The 24,577-nt window shown below is 31.5% G+C and overlaps 1 pseudogene; it reads left to right on the top strand.

The window, feature by feature from the left end:
* Positions 1–2,008: 2,008 nt before the first annotated feature.
* LOC108345910 (protein GIGANTEA-like) lies at positions 2,009–19,566 on the top strand (annotated as a pseudogene).
* The last annotated feature ends 5,011 nt before the right edge of the window (positions 19,567–24,577 follow it).

Genomic DNA, 24,577 nt, shown 5'->3' with positions numbered 1-24,577 from the left:
AATCTTAAAACTTAAAAAATGAATAGATATAATCTTTCTTGAGTTAAATTTTGTTACATGTTAAATAACGTTTTAGATTGATGTTTGAATTGTTTACACCATTTGATACATTTTAGTTAAATATAAACCCAAATCATCATTTAACACAAAAATAATTTAATATTATTGAATTAAAATAACTGTATCCATTATTTTTTTTAATTTGGATACAATACCAAAATATTTCAAATTTGAGAAAAATATAAATACATTTTTTTTATCTCCTAGTATTAAGAATATTATCATTATTGACTTTATCAAACATAATTTTATATTTTATATTTATTTATTTTATTAAAAATTATAATATTTTTGAAAAGTTATTTATTATTTAACATTATTTTCAAAATTTTCTTTCTTCAATTTACTCTTAAAAAAATCTTAAAATAAATGTTCAAAGCTATCATGTTATTATATGCCACTATCTAAATTTAAATTTAATATTTTAAAACAATTACCAACAGCTAAAATTAACATTTATATGTCAGCAAAATAATTTTTTATAGAAAATTTTAATTATAATATAACATAGTTATTAAATATATCTTCATGTTAAAACTTTTACAATTTATAAGCCAATTAGTTTTTAATATTCTTAATAAAAATAAAAGGAAAATAAATAAATTTTCTAATTATTGATACTTTTTTTGTATGATAAGAAAAATAAACAAAAATACCTCCTTGGAGCATGAGTATGTTGCATGGTCATGAAAAAGGAACCCATCATGATATGAGAAAATGGAATAGCCGAAAGATATAACATAATATCTTATGCTGGCAAGTGATTCGGCCACGTGGAATCAGACACAGTGAACTCCATTCGAATGCAAGAAAAATATCTTTGGAAGTGCGAGCCTCAACCACTAGATATTTTCTCGGTGTCCCAACAAATTAAAATGCCCACGTGTCGATATATGATTGGCTTCCCACCATCTCTAAACAGAATCGTTTGATTCCACGTTTATTCTGACTTCTGTAATAGCTGGAGAAAGACTTATAATTTTAACAGAGGTTAATTATGCTATTTGTTTTCTAATTTTATATTCGCTTCAAGTGATTAAATAAAGATTCTAATGTTTTCTCATCGTTATTTTTTTCTTTGTTAATATTTTTAGGTTTTTATGTTAAATAAAAATATTAATTAATGATTCGATAGCTTCAAGTGTATGCATGAAGCCTAAAAACATGCTTATGGGTAATTAGTTTATATTATATTGCAATAGGAATCAAAACTTTTATTGACAGAAATTGATGCATCGATAAAGTAGGTTGACAACGTGAAAATGATGATGAAGTTCGGCTTTACCTAATATACTTTCACGGTTCAAGATATTGTTTAGATTTAAAAAGAATATTTATCTAATTTTAATTTCCTTTGTTTAAAATATATATTATTTCTCGTTTTTGTAAGATCTATTTAAATCTATTTATCACAATTTATACTTATTTTTTAACTAATTAAAGAATCAAAAGTTATGTATTTAATATTAATGGATTAAAAACAGACAGTTTTTTTAAGAAATAAAATTGAATTTCGAAGAATATTAGAAGTGTAAAGAAAGCATTTCATCCTAATTTGTTTATGGGTTTAATTTCCATTTATGTTTTGCTTATTGATCTATTTAAAAACAATTATATAATTACGCATGGTGAATGCGAATATTTAAAGAAAAATGGAAAAAGCCTTTGTAATATTTATTTTATGATTTATTGGCAAAACAAGTTTTATTTCTAATTTAAAACTATGAAAGTTAAAATAATAAAAAAATTACTTGCAGAAGCTACTTCTAAACGAAAATTTCTTACAGGAAAGACATCACTGAATCGTGCTCGAAAGACTGTTAACGCAATCATGATGATCACATACATACATGAATGTACATGTATGAGAATACATACTACGACATGACGTGGCAAACACTGTGCTAAGAAGCGTGAGGAAAATATCTTGCCACGCACACAACTTCTCTGAACTCTACAAAAGATCTTCTCTTAGCTTCGTTTCGCTTCCTCTCTCCCTGTCTCTCACCATAACCAACCACCACACACTTATAAACCCTTCTTTCATCGTTTTGTTATCATAATTTTCACAAATCAACGCCTAAAGTTCGTTCTCCTTGCTGCATCCTTTCTCTTCTGAATCAGAAACTGTTTTTGCATCAGTTGATTCAGTCCGTATATATCTCGTCAGGTAAGCACAGCGTTTTGTTTTCATTTTTATGCGATTTTCTGCTGCATTTTTTCTGATTACATCGTGTTTTCGAGTTTTGTTGTGGTGTTTGTGTACATGTTTTGATTATTGAACTGGATTTGATTGTTTCATTTTTTTCTTGAATTTGTTAATCCATGGTGAATCTGTGTTGTTATTCGACTTTTTACTGCTAGTTTTCATTTTTGATATTATATATAATATATATAGATATGTGTATGTGTGCAAATATCTATGTATATTCATGCTGGGAATTGGTTTGTGAAGATTAGATTAACTGTTCGACCATGAAGAGAATTGAATGATTCTACCAGAAATTCTCAATTGCATTTACTTCTTTTTTTCTTTCTTGCTCTGTTTGATATAACTCCTTTTGGGCTTTATGTATGCTACATTTTTTTTTCTAATGCATCTTTTTTTTCGAGTTTTGTTGTTGGTGTTTCTGTATGATGAACATTGAGGTAGATTTGATTTTTTTTTTTAAATGTGGTTCGATGAATGAGAGATGTTATTAGATATTTTGGTGCTAGTTTTCATTTTAATATTTTTTTTTTCTCCACTGAAAACCGATATATTATTAGCTGTTCTTCGAAATCGAAATTATAAACGATAAATTGAAATGATGAGAATTCCATATTTCTAAGAGAAAATTTCAATATCATTGACTTTTTTTCCCTGTTTGATAGAAAACTCTTTGGTGTTTATATCAGCTACATCTTTATTTCTTTTTTATATTATTAAATTTGTGCCCAATCTATGTTGTTATTAGATATTTTGCTGCTAGCTTCAATTTTATAATATACATATATATATATATATATATATATATAATTTATCAACTAAATTAAGTGAAAATGAGGGATTTAGAGAAAAACATAACTCTCTTAAAATTATTTTGAAAATAATTTGATACTCCCTCTCCTTTAAAAAGAATTTGTTGACAAATCATTTATTATTTTCTTAAAAAATATGTTATCAAATTACAATTCCAAAATATAGTACGATTAAACTTTCTAATGAACTTCTACAAGAATGAGTGAACATCACAAATGTTAATAAGATTTGTTTACCATTTATTCTTTATAGGAATTATGCTTAATTCGAAATTTAGTTTCTACATTTGAGGCTCCCATATAATGGTTTCCCTCTGTTTTTTTACTTAATTGAATTTATATTTTTTTCTAATGGCTTCTTTATATTTATCTTTTACTTAATTGATGTTTGCAAAGTGCCATGTGTTAAATCTGAATTATTTTTTACCCCTGGATCTCTTGGTGTTTGCTATTTTCTTTTTTTTTTCCTCCCTCCACCTCTCACCATCTTGGACCACCCTTTTCCCCCTTTCTCCCTTTCTTCTCCACCATCCACCTTCCATCACCTTTTTTTCTTTCTTACTCTCTTCTTCACCACATTAACCCATCCTTTTCACCTTTTTTCCTTTCTTCCTCTGTTAGGGGTTTTATAATTCATGGTTTGTTGTTCAAACTTTGGTTAGAGATGAATATTTTTGTTGTTAATGCGTTGATTGCTATCTACATGAAATTTGAGTTCGTGAGAGATGCGCATGAGATGTTTAAGGAGGTTTTTGGGGCATTTAAGAGGATGGAGAGTTATGGGGTGACTCCTTTAGACGGTGGAAGAAGGTGATGGGAGGTGGTGGAAGGTGGAGGGAGGTGGTGGGAGGTGGAGGAAGATGGAGGGATAAAGAAAACAGAACAAATGAAAGGGTTCTATATGTAGAAGATAAGCCAAATTTGACACTTAACTTTTTTTAAAGGATGTTAAAGGCCTAGTTCAAAAATGCATAATTGGAGCACATTTTCCAGTTCTTGTTTAATTCTTTAACCATAACCACGTTTTCAAGCCACATGGTGTATGTAATCTATCTTATGAAGTCACATTTCAGGAATTGGTTGACTTCATGATCAATAACCAAGTGTCTCTCTTCTCCGAACTTCTTTTGCTCTAAGCCTCAAGCTTAGTTAAGGAAGGATTGCCAGCTTATGATGCTAAGTCTAGGTAAACTCTTGGCATATCCACAAGCCTCCAGGGGATGAGATCAACATTTTGTACCAGACTCTACTTGTTTCTTGAGCAAGTGACTCTCTACGGTCCACTTGGGTGCACTGAGTTGTTTGACAACTCTTCTCAAACTCGGCTTGTGGGTCAATGCCAATTGCTTCTTCGAATGAGATTGACTAAGGTTCAAGTTCAACGTTATGACATTGTTGTTGAACGGTGTGCTCCACATCTGAAGTACTATCTAAAAGTGTCACGGCTTCCATATGATTGAACTAAGGGCACCTTTAAAGAATAGGGAGTGACCTTTAAGATCTGAGGGTAGGGTATCATTTCCATGCTGTCTTCGGATCGGCTTTAATGGTAATGGTAGTCTCATTCATGTTAGGGGAACCTTCGTTCCCTTAGTCTTTGATTGAGGCTTGTTCAAATATACACGATACACCCACATTGCTTAGAAGTTGAGGTCAAGAATAAGTTTTATATAACTTTATCCATTAACCCTATGAGATGTCTTTTAAGAACAAAATTATATGGAATGTCAAGCACCAAAGCAAATAATATCTCAAATGTAGTAATCGATCTTATCAATGCTATGTCAACAACTTGTGGTCAGAATTGTTTGGGTAAATGAAAAAGTGGTTCTTTCTAAGATGAATTCTCGTTCCATAATTTTAGATTAGGATAAAATTTTCTGTAAATGGTGTATTTGTGTATGACACTTGCAATAAATCTAATAGTAGATTTTGAGAAAATATGAAACAGTTAAAAATTCTTAGAATAGTATAATAGTTGGTAAAAATTATATATATATATATATATATATATATATATATATATATATATATATATATATATGTATATATATATAATCAGTTTTTGAAGATTTTCTTAAAAGTTTGGTCATGAAGAAAACTGAACGTTTCTACGAGAAAATATCAACCTCATTGTTGCCTTTTGTTTTTCAAAACTATTCTTGTTATGTTTGATAGTGGTTTTATGAGGTTTATATCCGCTCCGTTTTTATTTACATAAGCATTCAATTTGAAATTTTCCCCTTCCGGTTCTGTAATGGAGAGAAACTAGAAAATCACCTTCAGTTCAACGTTTTCAACTGTAAGGAGTTAAGCATCGTAGGGGAATCTACAGTAGCGAATAATTAGAATTTTCTGATACATGCATTGATTTGTCATTTCACTGGACATGTTTTTAGTGTTTATTATTATTCGTATTTGTTGAAATTTGAATTTTGGTATACCAATCCTTATTTGGGTACTAAGACAAAAATATGTGTGCATGCTAAACAGGAAATGTTGAATTACGATATTCTAATTCTTGATTGGTAGCCAGTTTTGGCTGGATTTGGGTTGTTGGTTTTGATATCAGAAGCAGAAAGAAATAAGAGTCGAAAGTGAAGGCAAATTTCTGTTTCAATGGCTGCTTCCAGTGAAAGATGGATTGACCGTCTTCAGTTCTCCTCCTTGTTCTGGCCTCCTCCACTAGAAGATCAACAGAGAAAGGTAACTTATAATGTTTAATGTTTATGATAATATTTTAATTTAAGTGATCTATGATACAAATCCACTCAGTTCTATGTTAGTTTCCCTCCGTTTCAAATTTTAATAATAATAACAACAAATAATACTTTATTACAGCTATAATTACTGTTTATAATATTCCACTGCTTCACATCAAGCTTATAGAACTTGAGCAGTTAATGTAAAAGAAGGAGGGAATCTTTCAGCCATTTTGGTTGCAAGGAAAATAAATCAATCTCTAAGGAAAGTAGCAAATATCATATTTTGAAGGTGAATAGGCGTTAAGTTTGACTCAATCAAAGCTTATTCTTCAAGAAATGATCTAGTTTAGATATATTGCTCCTTCCATTTTAATTTAGGTTAATCTTTTTCATAATTTTTCAAATTGATTGTAATTTATTTCTTTCTATTCAATAATTACAATTTTGTTCCAATATTATTCTAAATAAATATTCATATTAGTACAAATTCTTTCATTAGTCATAGGTGGCAGCACTAGTGCACAAAAGACTTTTAATGTCTGTTATTTAGGGTTTTTAACATCTGATCTTGCACCAACGTCTTATTGGGAGACATCAATGTAGACGTCGGATAGTAAAAGTCAGACGTCTATTTAGACGTCGGATAGTACAGGTCAGACGTCTATATAGACATCTGACTGTGGGAATAGGCGTTAAGTTTGACTCAATCAAAGCTTATTCTTCAAGAAATGATCTAGTTTAGATATATTGCTCCTTCCATTTTAATTTAGGTTAATCTTTTTCATAATTTTTCAAATTGATTGTAATTTATTTCTTTCTATTCAATAATTACAATTTTGTTCCAATATTATTCTAAATAAATATTCATATTAGTACAAATTCTTTCATTAGTCATAGGTGGCAGCACTAGTGCACAAAAGACTTTTAATGTCTGTTATTTAGGGTTTTTAACATCTGATCTTACACCAACGTCTTATTGGGAGACATCAATGTAGACGTCAGATAGTAAAAGTCAGACGTCTATTTAGACGTCGGATAGTACAGGTCAGACGTCTATATAGACATCTGACTGTGGGAGGCCAACGTTTAATGTCCTGGATGAATCTTGGCTCTGTAATCCATTAAACGTTTGCATGTGCACCGTTCGAAAACACAGTGGAGGGAAATGAAGGAGTGCACTGTTCAAAAACCGCAAGAATCGCCGGCCAAAAACGCTCAAAATCGCCGGTCAAGGACACGCGCAAAACTACACCAAAACGCAGTGAAAACGCATTATAATCGGTTCAAATGGAAGATAATTCATCAAAGAGTAATGTAATTGGAGTAAAACTAATTTTAAATGGTACAAAAGAGAGAAAACGAACCTCAAAAGCTTTGGCCGTGGAGAGAAAACGTGAGGAAGATGATGAACACTAAGTGTGCATAACTGTTGCCTTGCGTTCGTGGTTTTGGTAATAGCAGACGTTTAAAAGTTGGGCCCTTCCTAGCCGACATCTAAATGACTTTAGAAGTCGGGGCCCTCCTAGCCGATGTCTAAAAGGGTTTAAAATATAATTTTAGTGGACACATTTAGCGTCCGGGTTAGGAGGGGCCGATGTCTAAATGGTAACTTTTGGAATTATGACTACGTCATTGGCGTCCAATGGTAGGCCTCGACGTTTAAATAGGTTTTAGACATCGGACACCCTGAACCCAAACCTCTAAAACCGATTAAAATATTAATATTTTGTATTCATTTGTCTACTTTTGGCGTCCAATTGCAAGGACCCACCTGTATTATTTTTTAGATGTCGGAACCCAATTGACGTCTAAATAGTGATTTTAATTACAACAATATCACTAATCATTTTTTAAGTTGGATATTCGATGGTCAGACGTTAAAGGGTGAGATTAAAAGTCTTTTCTATACTATTGTAGAGACCATTGTTCAAAAAAGTGTTGGAGTACAAATTACAAAACCAACTAAGTGGAACTTAATATTTTAATTATTTATAGAAAAAAGTTTAAAGGAAGTTTAGTAAATTTTTCCCATTCACTAACTTATTTATTTTTTTCTTAATGTGTGAGAAACCCTAAAAGAAAGAAAATGAAGGAAACTGGAAGGAGTATCTATTTTTTAATTATATTATCTTCGTTATATTCTTTATATATATATATATATATATATATATATATATATATATATATATATATAATTACTAGTTAAATTGATTTTTTAACATTATTTAAATATCTTGAATTAAAATTACGTTTATTCTGAATATTTTTTTTAACTTCATATTTTAATGAGTCATATTTTATTTTAAATTATAGTAATTATTATTATTTGATTTAAATGAAATTGTATTCATTATTTTTATAAGTATATTATTTATCTTCAAAGTAAAATTAAATTCTATGTTAGTTTAACTTTTAAGAAATTTTAATTTTATTAAAATAGTATAGTTGTAGTTCTAAAAAATATTAATGTTATAATTATTCTATTAGGTTCAAATTTAAATGCAATATTATTTTTATTCTAAGTTTATTCATTCAAAGAATATAGTAAAATAAATGCGTATAAAACTTATTTAACCGGGATATTTTTTGTGGTTAAACTGTTAGTATTTCCTATTTTATTTAATTAACTCTTTTCTTCAAACATTGTGGAATTTGATTACCAATGCTTTAACTTAATTTATTCTTTGTATTAGACGTGACAGCCTTCAAGTAAAGAAAACAAAATAATTAAAGAACAAACTTTTCTTTTGGAGTATGTGATAGAGGAAAGCACTGTTATATATCTATATATATATATATATATATATATATATATATATATATATATATATATATATATATATATATATATTAAAATTAAAAATTAAAATATATCAAAATTTCATATATTTCGTATTAAAATTTAGAAACTAAAACTATATTTAATTCTTTTTTATATTATTTTCTTAATAAACATGTAAAAACAGCACGTTAACGCTTACACTAACTTTTTTATATTAAACAGAGAAGCTAAATTACTCAAGTGAATTATTAGGATTAGGAAAAAAAGTTTTTTCGAAAACCACAGTTTGTGTTCAAATTTTACCGGAACAGGTGCAGAATTTTGATCCGCACAGAAACCCCCAAAACTGAAAAAGTATTACTAGCTTTAATATCTTATTTATCGTTGATCAATCACGAATTTACTTTCTCTAGGATAAATTATTAACTAGGTCTTAAACTATTTTCTTTTAACTGGGCTTTTCACCTTGCAATTTTTTTAATTGAATCCCTAAGTTTTTTAAAACTATATTAAATTGTTTGTAAAATACTTGTCTTAAATTGTCATTTTCGTCGTTACCTTTTAGAAACTATCTCAAAGGCATATTTTTTTATGGATTTACTTAAAAAATGTGTTTAGAAACTGATTTAAAAGTTTTCATTTAGTACAGGGACTTATTTGGTAATTAAAAATGTGCTTCCAACTTTACTTTTTAAAATATTTTACAAAATCTGTCTATTTATTACGTGATAAGACACCAAACAAATTACTTTGTTGGTTCCGGGACTATTTATCAATTTTTAATTAGGTCTTTGAATTATACTTTTTTTTTTTTAATTGAGAAAGGAAAAAGTATAGTTAAGAACCTGGTTGAAAATGCTACGCCGAAATTCAACCCCTAAGTAGTTCCGATGTTGTATATGCGTAATGCAGTACTGTACAAAAGGACGTTTTTATTTGTGCTCTGTTATTTTATCAATGCACAGGACAAATGTAAAAAATGTGGAAAGTACTATTATATCTTCTTTTTTAATTTACTAGAAAAAAAAAACATGGTAAGAGTTCAAATTCACACATTGGCTCAGTGAAATGCTTGTCCTCCTAACTTAAACCCTTTAAGGACTCTTGTCAATAATATTAGTGTACACCATAAGTTAAAAGAGGTTCAAACATAGGAACGTGATTGCATTTACATGGTGGAAATACGTATACTTTGAGTAAATGACTATTCCTCCAACATGTACAATATGATAGAAGTGTCTCACAATAACGATAATTTAAAGTATACATTGAAGTGTAAATTTCACTTTACAAATCGATTTTGTAAAATCGAATTAGATTTAAAAGTCACCTCTTAATATAATATTAGAGTTTATCTTAGCGAGATTTATATCAGTGGACATATCATTTCACGGATCACCCATTTATGTGTTGCCGGTTTTGAGAGGTTTAGTTTAGATAATGTTTGTGTGTGGTGTATGGGGTCTTGAAGGATGAAATGTAAAGGAGCAGCAGTAGGCTGGAGCTATTATGTTCTGTAATATGTTTGACATTTCAAATAATTAACAATTGGAATAAAAGTTCTACCGAGAAAATATAAGATACAAAAGCTAATTTCAGTTTTGTTTAGTCCTATTCTCCATATTTTGTGCTTTAAAATTTAGTGAATCAAATGGAGCCTAAGATAATGACAATGTATATGTGCCAGTTTTTTCCATTTCAGTCTATATGTCATACTACTAGTCAGAAAGCAGCAGCATTTCAGTCATTTGTAACTGAAAATATGTGTTTCCAAAATCTACGTATAAGCTCTTAGTGTTAAACATGATTGTTTTATAGTGTACTTCCTTCTGATATATATTTCTATTTTTTGTTAGGATCAAATTGCTGCGTACGTTGAATACATTGGTCAATTTACATCAGAACAATTTCCTGATGATATTGCTGAGGTATGGTAAATAAATACAACTGTATTTACATATAAACTGGAAAAGTGGGTTTGGTAATACATATTTTCTTTTAGATTCAATAATATTGTGCTTTTACTTATGGAATCCAGGAGTTTGTATCAAACATACTTACTGGTTTGTGTTGCTTTGACAGTTGATCCGCAATCGATATCCATCGAAAGAAATGCTCCTCTTTGATGATGTTTTGGGTATATATTCTTTAATATTAGTTTCAATTTTTATTTACTCAACAATAATTTATGACTATTGCTTGCCCACATAACTTATTTGTTCATTCACATGTACATCCAGCGGTACTTGTCCTTCACCATCCTGAGCATGGGCACGCAGTTATGCTTCCAATCATTTCATGTATTATTGATGGTACGCTGGTCTATGACAAGACTAGTCCTCCATTTGCTTCTTTCATTTCTTTAGTCTGCCCAAAAAAGGAGGTATAATCCATTTACTTGTATTTTGATTTAGTTTGTACGGAATTTAATGAAAAAGTAAGTTTCTAGTTTGTGAAATGCAAACACATGCTACTTAATTGAAACCAGTATGATTTTTAATTCTGATTGATTTAAGTATATAACTTATTCAGCTTCAGCATCTGCAAAGATGTTCCCTGCCAACCTTTTGATTTATTCTGTGTAACTTTACAGAATGAATATTCAGAACAATGGGCTCTGGCATGCGGAGAAATTTTGCGTATCTTAACTCTTTACAATCGCCCCATATACAAAACGGAAAGACAAGGCTGTGAAGCTGAAGGAAGCAGTGGCGGAAGCCATGCAATGGCTAATGATTCCGTATATGAGGAATCGGGCCGAAATTCTATGATGCAGCAGGAGAAGAAGCCTATAAGACCCTTATCCCCTTGGATTACTGATATATTATTGGCTGCACCTTTAGGCATTAGAAGTGACTATTTTCGGTGGTGAGTATTTTTCGTTACGAATTACAAATCACATATGGCTTACTTCTTTCAATTCAGAAAGATATTTGCTGACTCTCTTTAGACAAGTTTCTTCATAAATGCTTCCAAGAAAGAAAAACAAGAAAAAAATTAAATGAGTTTTTTCATCAACTAAAATTAGTTCATACACTAGTTAAAAATACAAATTTAGAGAAACTGAGACAACTTACAAATTAGTTTATGTAAAAGCTAATTATATGTTATGGAGAAACTAATTTCATCATTTATTCTTATTCTCTCCTAAAGTGCTTATGAAAAAATTTGTTCAAACATGCCTTTTGTTATGTATTTTTTAGCTTTGAACGCAAGTCCCAGGGCATTTTATGGTCTTGGATGTTTCTGTTCAAGGTTCACCCTCAAAAACAAACCCAAATGTATCTATTGACTCGTAAGCTTTGGAAACAAAAGTAAACAGTCAGTCACATTTTTGTTCAATTTTGACCATGGTGTGTCTAAGTAATGGATTATAGCATAATAAAGTTCAGGGGTAAGCAATATGTTTTTTTTTTTTTTTAATTTTGTCAATAGCATTTACTGAGAAACTTTCGTACTGTGGTTTAGTCTCTGATTCTATTGGTTTGATTCTCTTGCAATTGTATCATAGTCTATAAAATGTTTGGTTATATTAATATGGTTCAATCAAATGGTTTAGTTATCTTGTTTACTCTTTGGCTCCAAGTAAACTTATGCATAAGTTGATCCAAATTATCATGCATTAACAGGTGCAGTGGTGTTATGGGTAAATATGCCGCAGGAGAACTCCAGCCACCCACGATTGGTACGTTATGCATTAGATAATCAAACTCAACTTCTTTTGTATAATCGATCCATGAAACTTCAAATAAAATTTGACTTTTCCCTACCTTTTTTTAATTCTTACATAAGTCCTCCGATCTTATTCAAGTGAAAACTTTGTTTGGACACAATTAGTACAGGTTGGAGATCTACATGAACTAATGATATAGTCATAATAATGTTAATGTGTTGTTACAAAGATTAGTGGAGATTGAATGCAAAGTCTATTAAGAGTATTTAGTGATATTCGTGTGACTCTATAATTGTAATGGTTAGAGCACCCTTATAGAATTCTAACGTGACTATATTTGTTACGGTTGAGCACCCTTATAGAATTCTAAGAGTTATTTTGAGTCTATAAGAGAGGTTGAATATACTACGGAATGTATCCCAAGCCAAAAGGAAAGAAAGGAAAATAGTATAAAGAGAGAGAACAGTTCAGTCCCCAAATTATCTTCCTCTTTCTCTAGATTTTATACTACAAAAAATTGCACCTTTGGAAACCACAACGAATGTATATAATTGGACGCGCAACCCTCATTCCATAAAAATGTTACCAACCATATTTGAAGGGGATTTGTTATGATCCCACACCAAGTACAAAATGGGCGATGTTCTCCAAATAAGGCTTGGTCAGTTCTCACCTTAAAATCCTTGTAAGCCTAAATTCACAGTGAACGCATGTTTGATTCCTTCATTTCCAATTTTTAATTGAATGGAAGTATAAAAAGCATTGATGATGATTTTTGTTTCTGTTAAAACAAATTTATAATAAAGAGAAGGATCTTTTCTTAATTGAGTTTATTTTTCCTTAGTTTCTGCACGTGGTTCTGGGAAGCATCCTCAACTCATGCCGCCAACTCCAAGATGGGCAGTTGCTAATGGTGCTGGTGTTATATTAAGTGTTTGTGACGATGAAGTTGCTCGATATGAGACTGCCACTTTAACAGCAGCTGCTGTCCCTGCCCTGCTACTTCCTCCTCCAACAACAGCTTTAGATGAGCATCTTGTTGCTGGATTACCAGCTCTAGAACCATATGCACGTTTATTTCACAGGTTATTCTTAACTCAATACCTCGATAGTTATTTTGTTGTTCCTGGAAGGCACTAGCCTGAGAAAATTTAAATACCAAAATTGTCTAGATATTATGCTATTGCGACTCCCAGTGCAACTCAAAGGCTTCTTCTTGGACTGCTAGAAGCACCCCCATCATGGGCTCCTGATGCACTTGATGCTGCTGTGCAGCTTGTAGAACTTCTTCGAGCTGCTGAAGAATATGCTTGTGGAATAAGGGTAAACTTTATAATCTTTAAGCAAATTCTAAAGAAGACATGCTTAATAATGTTGAATAAACTTAAATGGGGTAGTTGATGATTAACAGATTTTTTTCTTTATTCGGTTAAGAGAGAAAAGGTCAGGAATTAGTGGTTATTTTTTTTGTCTTAATTGTAATAATTGGCAGAGCTTAAGGCTTGGAATTGGGAAGCCAAATTCCAGTCCGTAAGTTCAGGTTGTATTGTTTAATTCAATATGAATAAGAAGTGAATCAGAATATTGAAAGCTAAATATTAAATACACAAATTAAATACTAGCTTTGTTTTACGTGATTAGATGCATTTAATACGGTGAATTAAATTCTCCTTAACTAGTTCTTAGGGCACTTGTTATCAGGGTTCTGATCTCTGCACATTAGACAATATTTTGAGATAAAAGCATTGATAAGTTCAATATTTCGTCATTAAAGATTTTCTCGAGCACTAAGTTAGTATTGCAATAAAAATAAGCTGAAACTGGGTTCAGAGAGAACAACAATACAAAAGCCTTTTCTGACAAGATTGGGTTCACTACATGAATGAAAGGATACCGTTGTGTTCTGTTCATTTATTGTTCCATTGTAAGAAAAATGAGGAAAATTTGATGGTGTACAGTCTGAGTGGTATGTAACATTAGAGCTAATATCTAAATTTGCGGCTGTGTGACATGTAACCTTATGGTTGGTGCAAGTCACATGGATTGTGCATGTAGATTGTTGCAATGTGGGCAAGCAAAAAAAGCAGATGAAGTACACAAATTTGCTTTTATTTTTTATTCTTCTTTTGTAAACTCTGAAAAAGTGCAGTATATAATAAAGAGATATGCAGTGGTGATGGCATAGTAATGTGCATTTTGATGTTTTCGTCTGCAGTAACCTTCTGAAAGTGAAAGCTTCAATCGAATTGACTGATTTACTTTTTCTTGTTCCCTTCTCTGTAATTGTTAATACAGCTCCCTAGAAATTGGATGCATTTTCATTTCTTGCGAGCCATAGGGACTGCAATGTCCATGAGATCTGGTGTAGCTGCAGACGCTGCAGCTGCATTGCTTTTCAGAGTACTTTCTCAGCCTGCTTTACTTTTCCCTCCATTGAGGCAAGTTGATGGTGTCGAAGTTCAACATCAACCTTTGGGTGGCTATATTTCTTCCGACAGAAAGCAGGTTATAACAGTCTTTGCAAGTTGCCTCATTTTCTTTTTCTCATTTTTGTGATGCAGACATAATATTTATTTCTTGATCAGATTGAAGCTGGTGCTGCTGAAGCCACTATTGAAGCTACAGCCCAGGGCATTGCCTCAATGCTGTGTGCTCATGGTTCAGAGGTTGAGTGGAGAATTTGTACCATATGGGAGGCTGCTTATGGCTTGATTCCATTAAATTCTTCAGCTGTTGATCTTCCAGAAATTGTGGTCGCAACACCACTTCAACCTCCCATACTCTCATGGAATTTGTACATACCCCTACTAAAGGTTCTGGAATATCTTCCTCGTGGAAGTCCATCTGAAGCATGCCTCATGAAAATATTTGTTGCTACAGTGGAAGCTATTCTTCAGAGGACATTTCCAGCTGAGTCTATTAGTGATCAAAAAAGAAAAACAAGATACTATTTTGTGGGCTCCGCCTCTAAAAGCCTTGCCGTGGCAGAACTTCGTACAATGGTGCATTCACTTTTCTTGGAATCATGTGCATCTGTTGAGCTTGCTTCACGCCTACTATTTGTTGTCTTAACTGTTTGTGTTAGTCACGAGGTCCAATTCAATGGAAGCAAGAAGCCAAGAGGTGAAGATAATTATTTGGAGGAAGTGATTGAGGATTTACTTGCAGTATCTGAAAGCCAGAAAGAAACAAAAAAACGGAAAATGAAGAAGCAAGGTCCTGTAGCAGCATTTGATTCTTATGTTCTGGCTGCTGTTTGTGCCCTTGCCTGTGAGCTTCAGTTGTTCCCTATGATTTCGCGAGGAGACAATCGCTCAGTCCCCAACAAAGTAGAAAAGATAGCCATGCCTGTCAAAATAGATGGATCTTCCCATGCATTGCAGAAATGCATAGATTCAGCAATACGTCATACCCACAGAATTTTAGCAATTTTAGAGGCGCTATTTTCTTTGAAGCCGTCTTCTGTTGGTACCTCATGGAGTTACAGCTCAAATGAAATAGTTGCAGCAGCTATGGTTGCTGCACATATTTCTGAACTATTTAGACGGTCAAAAGCTTGCATGCGTGCTCTGTCTGTTTTGATGCGTTGCAAATGGGATGATGAAATCCACTCTAGGGCATCGTCATTGTACAATCTCATAGATATTCACAGCAAAACTGTTGCATCCATAGTTAACAAGGCAGAACCATTGGAGCAACCTTAATTCATTCCCCTTTTTGGAAAGATCCCTGTGGTAGTAGTAAAAGACAAATTCAGTTTGAAAATAATAGCCACCTTGACCCTGGGCAGACATCTACTTCATCCTCTATAGATTCATCCCCCTCAGAACTCGGTAAAAGATGTGACAGAACTTCATATTCAAATGAAGCATCGGGATTTGATGCTTCTGATCTAGCCAACTTCCTAACTATGGACAGGCATATAGGATTCAATTGCAGTGCCCAAATTTTTCTTAGATCCAGGCTCGCAGAGAAGCAAGAGTTATGTTTTTCTGTTGTATCACTACTATGGCAGAAGTTGATTGCATCTCCTGATACTCAACCTTGTGCAGAAAGCACTTCTGCTCAACAGGGGTGGAGACAGGTACTATTACATTGTTATACTTTTACCACTACTATCCTCTTTGCTTTTCTTAATTGTGAACGTTTGTTAATTTATAACACTAATTTGTTATACTCTATTCTTCTCGTGCCAGAACTATGCATGTTTTTAATTTATAACAAGTTCTTTTTATTATGTTTTTGGAGTTACTAGTGAAAAGAAAAGACTACTGATGATTGGAATTCATAATAGTAATGCACTGACTCCAGAAGAGTGTATCTTTATTCCACAGGCCATACATGAAAGCATCACCAAATAGCTTACACAGCAACACAAAAAAAATCTGAGTTGAAGATGTTAAAAGATTCATGTTGGAAAAAAAAATTAAAAAAGGGGAATAATCTGAATATATTGATATCTATCAATTGTTTTCAGCTTTTCACGTGACCTGTCATAGACTTGTAAAGCTTCAACACTGATATCAAAGTCATAATTCAAAGAAAATAGAGCCTTATTTTTATATTTTTGAGCGGGAGAGGAAATGAAACGAAGAGTATCCGATGAATGAGATATTTGAAAATGAAAAGCTAATTCTAGTAATTGTCAGATATAGTGCATGCGTAAATTCGTAGCTGAGAGCTGCAAAAGTCAGCTATTAATAAACTCCATGATTGATTGTCATGGTTATATACTGTATATAAGACAGCTATTTAGCACAAAACTAACAATCTCACATGTTTGTGTGGATTAAATGCTCCTATTATATTCTTATTTTCCACAGGAAAAAGGTCCATTATTAATCATTCGGTGATTTAATGTGATGTAGGTTGTTGATGCATTATGCAAGGTTGTATCTGCATCACCTATGAAGGCAGCTACGGCAGTTGTTCTTCAGGTCTATTTGTGTTTTTATAAAATGGTTACATAAATAATGACTCTGGATATGGACTTTTAGCCTGGATTGTTAGTACTGTTAATTTCTTAATGTACAGAAAGTTTAAATATCTGTTGCAGAACCAGTGTTCTAAATCAGCTTCCCTTTCCGAAATTTTTTTGTTAAAATTACATAGTGGACTTGTTGCTTGTCAGGCCGACAAGGAGTTGCAGCCATGGATTGCGAAAGACGACAATATTGGTCAGAAGATGTGGAGAATCAATCAGCGGATTGTCAAATTGATTATTGAACTAATGAGGAATCATGATAGTTTAGAATCATTAGTAGTCGTGGCAAGTGCATCAGATTTACTACTACGAGCCACAGACGGAATTCTAGTGGATGGAGAAGCTTGCACTTTACCACAGCTTAAGGTACCGTGTTCATACATTAGCTTATCCATGTAGTTTCAGAGTTTCAATGTCTTTCAACCAGAAACCTGTCTTCATTTCATGGTACTATGGCAGTAAAAGTTCTTTCAAAATTAAAGACGGGAATGTTTCTTCTAAAATTTTCTTTCTTCATGTTATTTAATATTTAATTCCATTTTTTATATTTAATTCGTTTTGATAAATATATAGGCATATAAAATTATTTTTTGTAGATAAATATTTATCAGTATTTTATGGTACATACATACATAACACACCTCCTACTGACTTATTCATCAATTCATTGCTCCTTCTTCATGTCTTAAAATTAGAAATTGTAGATTTTTGAGAAGGTACTATTTATATATCTCTTTCCCTGGAGGTAAAATAGCAATGTTATATGGAAGACTTTGTATTAAAAGTAATTATATGTGAATGTAAATTTATGTAACATAGTGTGGAGTTGTGCTCAAGTAAAACCACAACTACTTCCTTTTGTACCTTTTTAATTCAAAACTTTCATATAGAAACCTAAAAAAATTGCCCGCCATAAATCAAGTCAGTTATAAAAAATTGAGCAATGTTATCTGGATTATCTTTAAGCTTTTCTGATATTCATGCTTCAAATTTTGGTAAAAATGGCCAGCTATTGGAAGCAACAGCTAAAGCGATTCAGCCTGTGATTGAGTTGGGAGAATCTGGGTTCGCAGTGGCAGATGGCCTTTCAAACCTGTTGAAGGTAAACCAAACTTACCTCATTTGAACTGAGCCTATACTGAATGAAAGTTGTTAGTTTAACCTCAAATCTGGTTCTAATTTACAACTGCATATAAACACAATATATGTTATCAGAATCAAGCAAAAATCAAGATATAACAGAAAGGATCACAAAAGCCTTGCTGAAATTATTCTGTTGTTATCCTGAATTTTTAGCTGTTTGTGTCTGTAAGCGAAGAAACACAAACACTTTTAAATGGTAGTATACTAGCATATTGTATTGTAATTTATTGTGTTTATAATTAGGGGAAAATGTGTTTTACATATACCGTTGATCAAACTTGATTTTGGTCTCTATCTTTGAAAATGATGAATTAATCATCAAATTGAAAAACTATGTGAATGTAGTCCTTCCTTTAACTTTGTGACAGTAAAAAAATCCCCATTAAATACACATAATTTATAAGTGCGGAGACTAAAACCAAATTTGACAAAAAAAAAATATAGGGACTCACATTTTTTCCTTATAATTGATTATGCTCACTTTTAAAACATCGATTATCTTTTGTGATTTAAAATTTTTATTTCATGTTAATTTGAAATTACTTTTATTCAGTATGGTATGGTTCTGTCATGTCCTAAAGTTCTCTAAATTTCTATATCCACAACTGTGCATGTTGTGTACATAAAATAGAATGGTTTACCAACCTCCTTGCGCACGTTCACATGCAGTGTCGCCTACCAGCTACAATCAGATGCCTTTCTCATCCTAGTGCACACGTGCGGGCTCTCAGTACTTCTGTTCTTCGTGACATTTTGCATACATGTTCGATTAGATACAGTCCTAAGAGACCGCAAAAGAATGACATTCGTAATCAATACTTCAATTTGGATGTCATTGACTGGCGAGCTGACATAGAAAAATGCTTCACATGGGAAGCTCACAACCAGCTTTCAAATGGAATGTCCACTGAATATCTTAGCACAGCTGCCAGGGATTTAGGCTTTTCAATTTCTATCTGAAATGAAGCCATTTGTAACCATTTAGTCTATGCACTCTACCTTTAAGTAGAATTGCAAAAGCCGCACTTTCTCACACTCTTTTATTGGTTAAAATTTATTGAAGAACACAACTGTAAGTTTCAGGTCTTATTTAATGAATCTCTCTTCTAATGTTGTAACTTTTAACAAATTCTGACGAGTAAGAAAGTGTCTTTGAAAAGGTGTCTTAGATAATGTTGCTACCACTATTCTTATCTCACGATTTGTAGAAAACCCAATGTTATTTATGTGTAAGAACTTAATGGTTTGGAAATAAGTAAACCTTCTTGTTATGTTAACTTTTTTTATAAAACGAGTAGGACATATAAAAAAAATATTTATATTAAAAGAATTATATTTATTTACTTTTAAAGTTAAATTAAAATTCATTAAAAATAAACGAATTTTATTTTTTTATCAAAATTCAAAAACTAATATTACATTTTATCTTTTAGATTATGTTATGCATTTGAAATAATATTTTATTTGAACTTTACTAATATTTTAATTATCAAATTTAAAATATTATATAAACACAAAAAGTTTTGACATGTTATATTTAAGAAGATCTTCATACCCAGCAAGGTAAAATAACTTTTTTTTATTTATGTTAATTGTAACATTTTGTGAGATGTTATTAGTTATTAAAAATCAGTAAAATTTAAAATTTTTTATAGTGCAAAAACGTATTTAAAAAACACTTTATTAAATTATATTATTTCAAGTAATAAAATAATGAAAGCAATACTTCAACTATATTGTCTTCCGTAACATTATCTGCTCATGTATAACACATTACACGATCATCACTGATAATTTCATTCACAAATACACATATGTATGGGGTAAGCAACTGATAAAACAGTCATAACAACAAGATACATACATACTGATTATATCAACTATAATCAAACACAAACCAAGATATGTATCTTCTTATATACCAATCATAATCAAACACACAACAAGATATATACCTTCTGATTATATCAACCATAATTAAGCACCTTATACATAGCAGTAATAACAATATGACTCCTAATTCTCTAACATAAATAATTCAATCATACTTAATTACTCGATCCTCGATCCTTGAACTTTGATCATCGATCCTTGATCTCTAACTTTTGATGTCATCACTAACATCTCACACATAGACCCTTGATTTATCCACTCATTAGCAATCATGCTAAGTACTTACTATAATCATTATAGTAACACCACTATCAACATAATAAAACCTAGAGCATCTCAAGTACCATGATCATCATCATAGATACATCACCATCATGACTATCACAGTCATGAGCAACACCATGAGCATCACCGTACCATAATACCATAGTGGAAAAAGTCCATCTCATTCTTGTACCCTACCTAACCAACTGTAGTCGCTCTTACAGCCCACCTGTAGCCTCTCCTACAGGACATTTGTAGCCTCCCCTACAGATTATCTCCTTCCAATGCACACAAGACAAAAGGAAACACCTATCTATGGATAGAACCAGGATTTACGAGCTATAACAAGTAGACTTATCCTCTACTCTCATGTTCATCAATCACATACTCAGGTACATCCCAATACTCACTCTTGCTCCACTCTTAACCATAAGTCAAACTAACCCTAAACATAACCACTAACATCAATATTTGATTATCATCATGTTCCATAGCTCCTCAGGCTTGGTTCACGTCCATTTTTCATCAAAATGCATTGTGATAATCGATTATCACTTAAGATAATTGATTATCTCAGTGAAATTTATCCAGAAACATCACGTACGAAGGGATAATCGATTATCATTCTAGATAATCAATTATTCCCAAAACCACACTCAAAACCAATGTGTAGATAATTGATTATAACTAATGATAATCGATTATTACCAAATTGAAACACATCTTGGACATGATTCAAGCATTCAGCCATAGATACATCAATCCTAGATCAAGTCAAAACATAGTTAACACATCATACATGCATTCAAGCATCACATACCCATGTAAACATACTCAAACACATATAATACATCACTTGAATCATCCAGATTCAATCATTGATATGTCATACCCCAATAATAGGGTGCAAAAGAGTCTCCGATAAAAACACTAAATAGGATTTTCAATCAGGCAAACTAAGTAAGCATAATGCTTACAAATGAGAACCAAGAAGATGAAAATTCACCAAAATAGAGTTATTGATACGAGTCTGTTTACTCCCAAAGTACACCTCTGATTAAAGATCCGAACGGTCAGAATGACGAACCATACATGTGAAACTCACTATCCAAAAATCAATGTGATCCAACAGTGAACGACTTCACAACGATGAAAACACCAGTGTAGATTTTATGAAATTCTCCATAACAGAATTGCTAATGTGAGGGTGTTTTCTCACAAACTAGACTTTCGATTGATGATCCAAACTATCAGAATGAAGAACCATACGTCTAGAACCCATTTTCTAAAAATAAGCCCGATCCAACGGTTAACGACACAAGACAACGAAAATACCAATACAGGTTTTATGTTATGCGAAAATGACTTCTTCTCTTCCTTTGTCTCTTACTTGGTTTTTTCCTCTCTTCAAATGACTTTAATGTGCCCTACTAATTGACCCATCTCCACTAAAACAAAGTGAGACATAATGGTCCACATTATTTGGCCTATTCTACATAATGAACGTTTGGCAAGTGTACCAATCGTTATTGTAGTAATAAAATATCGTCCTCTAGGATTGAATGAGTTTAGTACTAAATTACTAATTCACGTAATTTTGAGCAACAAAAATATCAAGTTAAATGATGAACATAAATAAGTGATTGGAATTCAAATAGCATAAACAATGTTAAAGAATTGATTTCATATGTTCTCATACAACTTCCTCCCCTTTTCAAATTGATGTGTGAATTGTAATTATCCACTTGAGTTTATTAAGAGCTTGTTTACCCCTAATTCCTTATATAGATAAACTTATCTATTGAATTCGAACCCCTAATCTCTTAGGTCAGTTACAAAATTCACTAAAATCATGAAGAACAATTATTATCTCAATTGCAAACTAATTAGTTGTGCCCAATTTCCCAATTGTAACAACATATAATTTGTTCTATTTATAATCGCAAACAATCCCCAATTTCCTAATTGTGAAAATGTTCATAGAATAGACATTAGAACATAAACAGAACACTAAGAAAATTAAAATTAACAAAACATCAATTGAAAAGGTTAAGAAATTAGAATTAAAAGTACTACATCAATCCTCTAACAAAAGGAAATTTAGTTCTACACAATGTAAAAATTCAAAATGCAAACCAAAAGAAGAAGAAGAAGTGTTGAAGCCATGGATGAACGTTGATGTCCTCCTGATATATTCCCTCTTTTCCTTCATGTTTTCAATCTAATATATATATATATATATATATATATATATATATATATATATATATATATATATATATATATATATCTTCCCTTTTAATCCCCCTTATTCCTCTTTTTAAGAGAGTGTTTACTCTTTCTAAGTAACTGTCCTTAATTTCTATTTAATTTAAATCTCTTTAAATCTATGTCATAAAAGAGGTTAGTAACTGCTCTGAAAAATTCTACAGATCATGGAAAAATCCACAATCTGCTTGTGCTTTTCTCTGGATTCAATTTTGTACTTCCTAAAGCAAAATCCAGAGGTTGTGGAACTGTCCACAGCCAGGTTGTGGAACTCTCTGTTTTGCATCTGCATTTTGTACCTCAATTCATTCCAAATTGTGATTTTGACACTTAGAATCACCAATCTACAAGAAAAACACAAAATCCCCATGTATGATCTGAAATCAGGATAATGTTTGATGAAATCATTCAATTAATGCAATTATGTATGCAAATGGCCTAAACTAAGATATGAATGCAATTACATTTTATTCACACATCACTACATATAGGAAGGGAGCCCAATAACCCAACACTTACAACATATATTTGCATGGAAATCTCCAAGCATGATAACTTTGTTCTCCCTTAGCATCAAACCCTTTGTTAAGATAACCCAACAAAACATACATAATACATTCATAGGGAAAAATCATCACAAATATTACATAAACCCTATGCTCATTCATACACAAACTCATACCCAACAATAACCACAGATAATCATAATCATATACACATGTATCTAAACAAGGATTACCAATCAAGATAATCAAGAACACATATAACGTACAACCATAAACCAACAAAGGTAAGCTTTCCCATATCTTGGTAATCATAAGGCTTTATTTACAACCCTAAAACACCACCAATCTTCCTTTACACTAAAAGTTTCTTATCCCCCTCTCTCTCTTCTTCTCTCAATGACAATCTCCTCTCTTCCTTTGTTTTCTATCTTTGATTTAGAGTTTCTAGGATTTTTAAACACCAAACAACCTCTTAATTAATTTTTACACCAACTAAATAAAGATAAAATACCCTTTTACCCCTAGGCAAAAACATAAAAATTAAGAAATAACATAACAATTGTGTTATAACAAAAACACTAATTTTCAAACAAAAACCTAAAGTCTCAAAACTACTTTATTTTTAAAACTCTTATTTTTCCACCTCTTACATTAATAACTTTTCTTTCTTTAAATAAAATATTTGAAAAACATATGTATAATTATACTAGTTTTTCATATGGTCATCTAACAAACAAAACATCATAATGTCAACAAATGAGAGAAATCAAAATAAAAATATTTTTTAGGCACTAAAATGATTTTCTTTAATTGAGGATTGAAAAGCAAAATATGAAATTTTATCATGATCAAGAGTGTGTTTTTTTAAGATGGATTTGAGAGAGACTCAATGGATAAATTTGAGTGAAAATAAAATAAATGGATTTAGAAGTGAAAATGAATGGATTTAGAATGAAATTTCTAAGAGTTTTATGATTAATATAAAAGATTTAATAGATTAAAATATAAAATTATCTTTGTATCATTTATAGATATTATTATTATTATTAATAATATTGTTATTACTATTATTTAATAATATTATTATCTATATATATATATATATATTTTATATGTGTGTGTGATGAAACAACCAATTTCAAAAGTTTGAAAAGGACTGGAATGGTTCCATGTACACTTTTGAAAAGAGATTCCCTCCTTCATGAAATCGGTTCCAACAAAAACAACTAATTCTCTTGTTGAAGTCCTTAAATACAAAATCTATGGTGGGTTGGATCT

This window comes from Vigna angularis, chromosome 8 (genome assembly GCF_016808095.1).
Source record: "Vigna angularis cultivar LongXiaoDou No.4 chromosome 8, ASM1680809v1, whole genome shotgun sequence".
NCBI lineage: Eukaryota > Viridiplantae > Streptophyta > Magnoliopsida > Fabales > Fabaceae > Vigna > Vigna angularis.
This window is presented reverse-complemented; position numbering and strand designations above follow the sequence as displayed.